The sequence below is a fragment of the Oncorhynchus nerka genome, linkage group LG20 (genome assembly GCF_034236695.1).
Source record: "Oncorhynchus nerka isolate Pitt River linkage group LG20, Oner_Uvic_2.0, whole genome shotgun sequence".
Classification (NCBI taxonomy): domain Eukaryota; kingdom Metazoa; phylum Chordata; class Actinopteri; order Salmoniformes; family Salmonidae; genus Oncorhynchus; species Oncorhynchus nerka.
The window spans coordinates 53640354-53648958 of record NC_088415.1 but is presented as its reverse complement, the minus strand read 5'-3'; the positions used below and the strand labels follow the sequence as shown (position 1 = coordinate 53648958).

General features: G+C 46.3%; 1 protein-coding gene and 2 non-coding genes across 5 annotated transcripts in view; all 3 read left to right on the top strand.

Moving 5' to 3' along the window:
- The first annotated feature begins 1568 nt into the window (after nucleotides 1-1568).
- trnae-cuc (transfer RNA glutamic acid (anticodon CUC)) lies at nucleotides 1569-1640 on the top strand. The gene has a single exon. It is a non-coding gene; the product is annotated as a tRNA-Glu (tRNA).
- A 626-nt stretch (nucleotides 1641-2266) lies between these two features.
- Nucleotides 2267-2338, top strand: trnae-cuc (transfer RNA glutamic acid (anticodon CUC)). The gene has a single exon. It is a non-coding gene; the product is annotated as a tRNA-Glu (tRNA).
- A 663-nt stretch (nucleotides 2339-3001) lies between these two features.
- Nucleotides 3002-8605, top strand: part of LOC115102766 (uncharacterized) — a 31827-nt gene continuing 26223 nt past the window's right edge. For 2 of the 3 annotated variants that reach the window (XM_029623043.2, XM_065005590.1), the window contains exon 1: nucleotides 3006-3346. The gene's annotated coding sequence lies outside the window, so the exon portion shown is untranslated. Of the gene's footprint in view, nucleotides 3347-8605 lie in introns of all 3 variants that reach the window. The other variant, XM_065005595.1, reaches the window with a different exon arrangement.

The window sequence follows — 8605 nt, the reverse complement described above, 5'->3', positions numbered from 1 at the left end:
TTTAAATTATATTTTAAAAAGTAAGTTCATTATAATTTCTACACACTTTTTAACCTGGTTTAAAGTTCAGACTGTAGTATTTTATTAATCAAAAATGTATAAATGACCTCGAGCCATTCAAAACCTCCCGAAGCGACCCACCAGATTTGGTGCTCTTAGAGCACATATTAAATCAGGCTTCACCTGGGACAGCCCTGTTTGAGCTGTTTGCACAGAGTCTGGATGAACCAGGACCCAATGGTTGGGACTCTGAACGAGCAGTAGTCTTCGACAGTGGCCATGGCAAACAGGAAATCGGCATCAGCTGGAATGTAGATCTGGTGACCTGGATTTGTGTCTGCCTCCAACTGCACTCTAGCTTGGGTATCTTTCCCCCTAATCTTGAAATTCTCAATTGTTGTGGATTTATTGGTAGTGACAGTGTTTCCTAGCCTCAGTGCAGTGGGCAGCTGGGAGAAGGTGCTGCCTCGTCCACACGCTTGACAACCCTCTGTAGTTCAGCTGAATGGCCTGCTATTGCTTCCAAGACCGTTCCTACCGTTCCATCGATCTCTTTAGTAATGTTATCCGTCTTCTTTTCAATCACATTCCTTATTGTCCTATTGAGATTCTGGGAGGGGTGTAGTTTTCCAACCAGCAATGACCTGAGTGAGGATGTTGAGGACCTCTGGGAAATGGGACCAGTGGTCATCTGGTCTTTGCATGGCTCGGTGGTGGGAGGTGGCTGTTTGAACGTTAAATGACGAGACAGAGGCATTGATGCGAGTAACCAGTCTTGTTCAGTACATCACAACACAAGAGTTGCAGTAATGAACATTTACCAACAGATGGCATCACTGTGCCATTTTACACCCATATAACAGTGGCTGGATGTTGGACTTAATCATGATAGCCTCCCAGCCTTCAGGGAAGAGCTCCATGTGTTTCTTGAAAGCCATTATATTAGCAGCATGGTTTTTTAAATCACTACTTGCTGGCTGAGAGGCAGATTCTTTCTGCATCGATGCCACCAAATACCAAACCCAGCACACTTTCAACCACCCACTTGAAGGTCTGGGCCTTATAAAAGCCAAACTGCATCTTATGCTGACCTGGCAAATGTGCTCTGCTTGCTGGGTTGCCACCTCTGAACAGTACAGCCCTCCTGGCTGAGTCCACCACTTTGTCTGGAGACACAGCCCTGCTCCATGCTCTTTTAGTAGTTTTTTGTCCTGTAACTCCTGGAATCCTTACTGTCCTTTAAAACAAGGATTCCATTTGGCAGTTTTCTGAAGCTGGACTCCCTGTCTGCTGTGAAAATCAAGGGGAAAGTTTGTATTTAATAAGAATAAAGTATATACATTTTAATCACAGTGAGCAGATTAGATTAATAGATGGAACAATACAATTAAGTGTATAACCTCTAGCTACCTATGTTATCTCTAGCTACTTGCTTAAAGGACATTTCTACCACAAACAGACACACCAGCATAAGCAAGAGCATAGGATATCGCTCGTGCTTTTTCATTCATAGTTAACATGACAGGTGAAGCTTTTTTATGTAACTTTTCTCCCATAATGTTATGGCTTCCCTGGTGGTCTAGTGGTTAGGATTCGGCGCTCTCACCGCCGCGGCCCGGGTTCGATTCCCGGTCAGGGAACAACATTTTTTACTCACTGGACAATTTCTGGTTGCAAGTCTTTTTCATTGTGTTTCACCTTGTTAACTGTGAATGACAATGAAAAACTTTGCTGGACATGTTAACTGTTTTTCTTCATGTTAACAAAGTCGGTAGAGCAAAGGTGCAGACGCTCGGAAGTACTACAGGGCTACTTTGGACTATTGCCGAAGTGCTGTGAGCTTTCCGGTGCCATGTTGAAAATGTCAGATACATTAATTTGCTTGACCATGCTGTCGGTCATGTAACTGTTTGTTACATGAAAAATGCTTTGTGGACTTCACCAAACAGATGTTGCGTTGAATGTATTCTGACACTGTGTCTTCTTATTGTCTCGGCCTTAGGCCTATATATCACGGTGGCTTGGCCTATGAGCTAACAGGTTATAGAGCAAACAACGCAATAATCACAACACGCTTTTTTTAATGGATTGGCTTCCCCAGTGATTTTACCCTCACACCGCTACTGCAGAGTGATTTGCTCACCGTGTGCTCCCCTCTTCCCTCGTAAAAGCCAAGTGTGAATACTTTAAGTTAGCTAGCTCTCGGACATTATGTGTACGTCGTGTAATATATGTTATGTCACTTGTTGAAGCTGAGAGTATAGTTTCCCTGGTGGTCTAGTGGTTAGGATTCGGCGCTCTCACCGCCGCGGCCCGGGTTCGATTCCCGGTCAGGGAATTACCCTTTTGCGTATTCAATTGAAAGTACCGTTTTTTGACTGCTTGGAAGTATTCAAAAGCCCATAGGCTTCCCCACCTTCAACTACCGTTTCCAAGGATTTTGCATAGTTAAAAAAAATATATATATACAGTTAACATGGTGAAAAACAATGAAAAACTTTGATGGTCACCATGTTAACTGATTTTCATCAGGTTCACTGAGATGACAGAGGCAGATGCTCCGGAGTAGTACAAGGCTGCTTGAGACTATTACCGATGTGTGAGCTTTCCAGTACCCTGTTGAAAATATCGGAAGCATAACTTGCTTGACTATGCTGTAGGTCATTTACATTTTACATTTAAGTCATTTAGCAGACGCTCTTATCCAGAGCGACTTACAAATTGGTCATGTAACTGTTTGTCAAGTTTAGTCAAGTAGTCAAATAGTAGGCCTGATTACCAACAATGAGGAGACAGCCTCCAGGGAGTAGGTGAGGGCCCAGGGAGTGTGGTGCCAGGAAAATAACCTCCCACTCAACGTCAACAAAACAAAGGAGCTAAAACAAAGGAGCTGTGATCGTGGACTTCAGGAAACAGCAGAGGGAGCACCCCCCATTCACATCGACGGGACCGCAGTGGAGAAGGTGGAAAGCTTCAAGTTCCTCTGCGTACACATCACTGACAAACTGAAATGGTCCACCCACACAAACAGTGTGGTGAAGAAGGCACAGCGCCTATTCAACCTCAGAAGGCTGAACAAATTAGCTTGGCACCTTAAAACCCTCACAAACTTTTATAGATGCACAATTGAGAGCATCCTGTTGGGCTGTATCACCGCCTGGTACGACAACTGCACCACCCGCAACCACAGGGCTCTCCAGAGGGTGGTGCGGTCTGCCCAACACATCACCGGGGGCAAACTACCTGCCCTCCAGGAACCAATATCACAGGAAGGCCAAAAAGATCATCAAGGACATCAACCACCCGAACCACTGCCTGTTCACCCCGGTATAATCCAGAAGGCAAGGTCAGTACAGGTGCATCAAAGCTGGGACCGAGAGACTGAAAAATAGCTTCAATCTCAAGGCCACCATACTGTTAAATACTCATCACTAGCACATTAGAAGCTGGTGCCCTATATACATAGACTTGAAATCACTGGCCACTTTATTAATGGAACACTAGTCACTTTAATAATGTTTACATATTTTGCATTACTCATCTCATATGTGTATATACTGTATTCTATTTTATTCTACTGTATCTTAGTCTATGCCGCTCTGACATTGCTCGTCCAAATATTTATATATTCTTAATTCCATTCCTTGACTTTAGATTTGTGTGTATTGCTGTTAAATTGTTAGATATTACTTGTTAGATACTACTACACTTTTGGAGCTAGAAGCACAAGCATTTCACTACACCCGCAATAACATCTGCTCAACAAATTTGATTTGATTACATGCAAAATGCTTAGTGGACTTCACCAGACATATGTTGCATTGAATTTGCCACTGTGTCTTCTTATTTTTGTTTATATATTTTTTATATATATTTTTTTTTGGGGGGGTTGATCAGATTTAATATTGCGGATAGATTGAAGCTTCCATTAATGTAATTTTCTGCATCATTTCCAATCCCCCATATATTTTTGGGGTAAATATATATATTTATATATATACACATACATACATATATATATATATATATATATATATATATATATATATATATATATATATATATAAAACTCAGGGAAAAAAAGAAACGTCCCTCTTTCAGGACCCTGTCTTTCAAAGATAATTCGTAAATATCCAAATAACTTCACAGATCTTCATTGCAAAGGGTTTAAACACTGTTTCCCATGCTTGTTTGATTAACCATAAACAATTTATGATCATGCACCTGTGGAACGGTCATTAAGACATTAACAGCTTACAAACGGTAGGCAATTAAGGTCACAGTTATGAAAACTTAGGACACTAAAAGAGGCCTTAATACTGACTCTGATAAACACCAAAAGAAAGATGCCCATGGTCCTTGCTCATCTGCGTGAAGGTGCCTTAGGCATGCTGTAAGGCGGCATGAGGACTGCAGATGTGGCCAGGGCAATAAATTGCAATGTCCGTACTGTGAGACGCCTAAGACAGAGCTAAAGGGAGAACGAACAGCTGATCGTCCTCGCAGTGGCAGACCGTGTGTAACAACACCTGCACAGGATTGGTACATCCAAACATCACACCTGCAGGACAGGTACAGGATGGCATCAGCAACTGACTGAGTTACAACAGGAACGCACAATCCCTCCATCAGTGCTCAGACTGTCCGCAATTGGCTGAGAGAGGCTGGACTGAGGGCTTGTAGGCCTGTTGTAAGGCAGGTCCTCACCAGACATCACCGGCAACAACATCGCCTATGGGCACAAACCCACCGTCGCTGGACCAGACAGGACTGGCAAAAAGTGCACTTCACTGACGAGTCGCGGTTTTGTCTCACCAGGGGTGATGGTCGAATTTGCATTTATCGTTGAAGGAATGAGTGTTACACTGAGGCCTGTACTCTGGAGCGGAATCGATTTGGAGGTGGAGGGTCCATCATAGTCTGGGGCGGTGTGTCACAGCATCATCGGATTGAGCTTGTTGTCATTGCAGGCAATCTCAAAGCTGTGCGTTACAGGGAAGACATCCTCCTCCCTCATGTGGTACCCTTCCTGCAGGCTCATCCTGACATGACCCTCCAGCATGACAATACCACCAGCCATACTGCTCATTCTGTGCATGATTTCCTGCAATACAAGAATGTCAGTGTTCTGGTCATGGCCAGCGAAGAGCCCAGATCTCAATCCCATTGAGCACGTCTGGGACCTGTTGGATCGGAGGGCTAGCACCCCCCCCCCCCCCCCCCCTTAGAAATATCCGGGAACTTGCAGGTACCTTGGTGGAAGAGTGGGGTAACATCTCACAGCGAGAACTGGCAAATCTGGTGCAGTCCATGAGGAGGAGATGCACTGCAGTACTTAATGCAGCTGGTGGCCACACCAGATACCGATTGTTACTTTTGTTTTTAATATACTCAAGTAACAAAAGTATAAATAATTTCAAATTCCTTTTATTAAGCAAACCAGACGCACAATATAAAAATGTACGGATTTCCAGGGGCACACTCTAACACTCAGACATCATTTACAAACAAAGCATTTGTGTTTAATGAGTCCACCAGATCTGAGTGGGCATTCTATGTTGGATGTCTTGTTTGTCTATTTCTATGTCTGGCCTGATATGGTTCTCAATCAGAGGCAGGTGTTAATCATTGTCTCTGATTGGGAACCATATTTAGGTAGCCTGGGTTTCACTGTGTGTTTGTGGGTGATTGTTCCTGTCTCTGTGTTAGTTTGCACCAGATAGCCTCAGTCACTTTGGTTTTTATTTTTTCCTTGTTTTGGAAGAGAAGAGAACGAGCGCCATTCTCCTTGCGGAGATGGTGCTAAATACATCAACACGGTCGGTCCCTGGGACTGGGCTGGCCAACACGATTCGGTTTGCTTGGAAGGAAAAGGAGTTGGAGCCTTTAGGACGGGAATCTTTTGGAAGGATAATATTGATGGGGATTCTAAAGCTGACGGTGAAGGACGTGTTTTGTTTCCAAGGCAACTCGTTGGAGGGAGCATACGACGTGGCACTATATACAGAGGAAAAACACGATGATATCCTGAGAAGGGCAAGAGCAGTGGGAGGTGAGAGGCCGATGTGCCACTACGAAATAACAAGCCTGGCGAAGAATAACTTTAGGGTTGTAACTGTCAACATTTACAACCCTTACGTTAAGGACGAAGAGGTGAGGGCTTTTCTGGGGAGATACATGGATAACGTCTCCTCAGCAAGGCACCTCAAAGACTCCATTGGGTTTTGGAATGGGAGGAGAGGCTTCCAGGCCCTCCTCAGAGAGGACCCAAAGGGACATGGTGGCTACCTCCATCCTCCTGCTATGTTCTCCCTAGGGGCTGACAGGGGGACGTTGTATTATGCACGTCAGCCCCCATTTTGCAGACGCTGTATGGCCTACGGTCACATATTCGCATCATGCAGTACAAGAAAATGCCGATTTTGTGCATCTGAGGATCACGAGGCGAGGGATTGTGACAAGCCTAAGACGTGCCATGGGCGTGGCTCGTCAGCACACCTGTGGCGGGGGTGGCTGGCCCGTCAGAGGTCATATGCGTCTGTGGCTGGGGGGGAGCAGGGGCGGGGTATGGGGGAAGAAGAGGAGGGGAAGGAAGCACGCCTCATGACCAGAGTACAGGTCCAGAGGGGAAGGCCACAAGGAAGGAGGAGGAGCAAGAAGCGGCGGATGGAAGAGAGAAGGAAACGGAAGGCACGGGAGTAGGAGAACCAGGAAAAGCGGCGGAAGAAGGCAACCGAGTGGAGGAGCATGAGAGAGAAGAAAGCGAGGAAGGAGTGGTGGAGAAGGAGACGGTGGAAGAGCAAGTGGACTGGGGGGAAAGTGCCCTGGTGGAAGAGATGAGGGGTATGGTGGAGGAGCTGGTGGGGGGGGGGTGTATCTCTCTACTGCCGTCATCACCAAAGAAGAGAATGAAGAGGAGGGAGCGATTGGCCGACAGTGAGAGGGAGGGGATGGCCAAGAGAGTGATGGGGGTGGGAGAAACCTCTGGGTTGCTGCTGGTTTCCCCAGGCCCTCAACTTCTGTTGGGTGGGGAAACACCTAACAAGACTCAGGACTGGGTACAGGAGGAGGTGGGGAGTTTTTTGTTTGGGGACTCAGCCTCCCCGAATTTTTTCCAATCCAGCTGCAGCACTGGGGAGGGGGAGGATTGTGGGGGTAGACCCAGGGTGCAGGGCACCCCGGAGCCAAACACTAATCCTGCATCCTGGGTTGGTGAGATGGAGAAAGAGGGGGGAATGTCGGGAGTACGGATGGTGTTCTCACCGGTAGATATGGAGCAGGGGAGCATCGGGTGAGTCTCCTGTTTTTGGTTTTTTTCTGTCTGGGTTTTAGAATTTGAGTGTATTACATGTTTTTATTTTTATTCTTTCATGGGGTCTAATTTTACTTTTGTTAGTTTAAATGTAAGGGGTTTAAGGGATTGTGTTAAGAGGAGGGCGGTTTTTAGTTATTTGGAGGGTGTGGGGTTTGATTTTTGTTTTTTACAGGAGGTTCACCTGAGGGATGGAGGGGATGTTAATAGGTTTAAGAGGGAGTGGGACAAGGGGGAGTCGGTTTGGGGTGTTGGGGGGTGCACTCATCGGGTGTAGGGATTTTGTGTGGGCACAGGGAGGTAAAAGTGGAGGATTCTTTTGTGGTAATGCAGGGGAGGGTTATAGGGGTGGATGTCACGATAAGGGATTGTAAATTTAGATTAGTGGTGGTGTATGGGCCACAGGTGGTGGCAGACAGGAGGGAGATGGTGGACTGTCTGACGCCCCTGTGTGTCACAAATAGGGAATTAGTGATAGGGGGGGATTTTAATACAGATTTAGGAAGAGGGGGGGATAGCAGTGCAGGCGCCATTGCCAGGCTAATGGCTTGCCATGGTCTGGTAGATGGTGGTCTGCACACTACTCCGAAAATGGACGGTCCTACATGGCGCAACTCCAGGGGGGTTGAGCGGAGGCTCAACTATATTTTTGTACCCAGGTCTTTGGGTAAGTTGTCTGGGCGGCTGTTGCCTGTTTTCTTTTCGGATCACGACGGGGTGCTCCTGCAGGTGGGGTCGCCAGTCTGCCTCTTTGGTAGGGGGTACTGGAAGTTAGATCGGGATGTGCTGGAGGAGCAGGCTTTTGTTGACGGGTTTAATGGTTTCTTTTGGAGGCTTGAAGGCCTCCGGTCCATGTGCGAGGGGGTGTTAGAGTGGTGGGAATTAGTTAAGGTGTGGATTAGGGCTTTTATAATCGGGTATTGCAAGAGGAAAAAAAGGGAGGAGAGGAGGGAGGTGGATCGTATCCAAAGGTTAATTGAACTCGAATACGAGGCAGGCAACCTCGGCGGGTCGTTTGACTGGGAGAGATCCGCAACCTTAAAGGCGCAGCTCAGGGAGTTGTAGGAGCGGAAGGCTCGAGCTTTCCTGGAGCGTGCGCATAGTGGCTTGCTAGAACATAATGAGACTTGTTCTGCTATGTTCTTTAAGTCGGTTAGGGCCAGACAGAGTAGGAAGGTAATGCATGGCGTTAGGGAAGAAAATGGTAGTATAGTTAGAGAACCAGAGGATATGGTCAGGGTGACAACTGATCATTTCCAAGGTTTATTTAAGGAAAGGGAAATAGATGTAGAG